Here is a 1,271-nt window from a genome sequence, read left to right as displayed (position 1 = left end):
ACTCTTTTCATCACTTTACTATAAAATTACGATATTGTGCACTTACAGTTTTGCATCGATCAAGTTTTTGGCGCTGTTGCCGGGGATTGATTTATTCTTATTTTTTTCAATATCGTTAAAAAGTAATCTTGGTTTTAATTTAGAAGTTTATTTTTATATATTATTATTATTATTATTTTGCTCTACATGTGTGTTTTTGACGTTGGATGCGCCGTGCTAGATCTCGTGACGTTACTTATTTTGATCCGGAGATTGAAAGAACTCTTAGATCACGAAGAAAAAATAAAATACTAGCCATGGCTGATGTACAACAGGATGCACAACCATGCACCTTGAAGGATTATGTACGACCAATTCTGAATGACAACTACTCGGGTATAAGACACCAGACCATTAATGTCAACAACTTTGAGCTCAAACCAGCCTTGATTAGCATGGTGCAGCAAGCACAATTTAGCGGATCACTAATTGATGATCCCAATATTCATTTGGCGATGTTTTTGGATATTTGCGATACTGTAAAGATTAATGGTGTTACTGAAGACACCATTAGACTGAGATTGTTTCCTTTTTCTTTGAGGGACAAAGCTAGAGGTTGGTTACAATTTCTACAATCGGGAAGCATCACTAGTTGGCAGGACATGGCTGAAAAGTTTCTTGCTAAATTCTTTCCACCTGCAAAAACAACCCAACTCAGGAGTGAGATTGGTCAATTCAAGCAAAATGATTTTGAGTCACTCTATGAAGAGTGAGAAGGTATAAAGATTTGATTCGTCGCTGCCCTCAACATGGATTGTCGGATTGGCTGCAAGTTCAGATGTTCTATAATGGGTTAAATGGGCAAAATCGAACTATAGTTGATGCTGGTTCTGGTGGAACTTTGATGTCAAAGACAACTGAGGGTGCTACTTCTCTTTTGGAAGAAATGGCCTGAAACAACTATCAATGGCTAACTGGAAGAACTATGGCTAAGAAAGTTGCTGGAATTCATGAATTGGAGCCATTAGCAACCCTTTCAGCTCAAGTTGCTACTATATCTCATCAGATTTCAGCTTTGACAACCCAAAGGATACCACAAAGTGCAGAATATGTTATAGCTACAAGTATGACAGTTCCAAGTAATGAAGCAAGTCAAGAACAAGTTCAATACATCAACAATCGGAACTACAACTATCGTAGTAATCCTATGCCAAATTACTACCATCCAGGGCTTCGAAATCATAAGATTTTGTCATATGGAAATACAAAGAATGTGTTGCAACCGCACCCTC

General features: G+C 37.7%; 1 non-coding gene across 1 annotated transcript; it reads right to left on the bottom strand.

The window, feature by feature from the left end:
* Positions 1-689: 689 nt before the first annotated feature.
* On the bottom strand, positions 690-795 carry LOC137942263 (small nucleolar RNA R71). Its single transcript, XR_011110508.1, has one exon. It is a non-coding gene; the product is annotated as a small nucleolar RNA R71 (small nucleolar RNA).
* Positions 796-1,271: the final 476 nt, after the last annotated feature.

The sequence above is a fragment of the Aristolochia californica genome, unplaced genomic scaffold, assembly GCF_029961685.1.
Source record: "Aristolochia californica isolate CCGP_79_NKW_82.1479 unplaced genomic scaffold, dmAriCali1.0.hap1 SCAF_9, whole genome shotgun sequence".
Taxonomy (NCBI): Eukaryota; Viridiplantae; Streptophyta; class Magnoliopsida; order Piperales; family Aristolochiaceae; genus Aristolochia; species Aristolochia californica.
The sequence above is the reverse complement of the archived record's forward strand: the minus strand, read 5'-3'. Positions and strand labels throughout refer to the sequence as shown.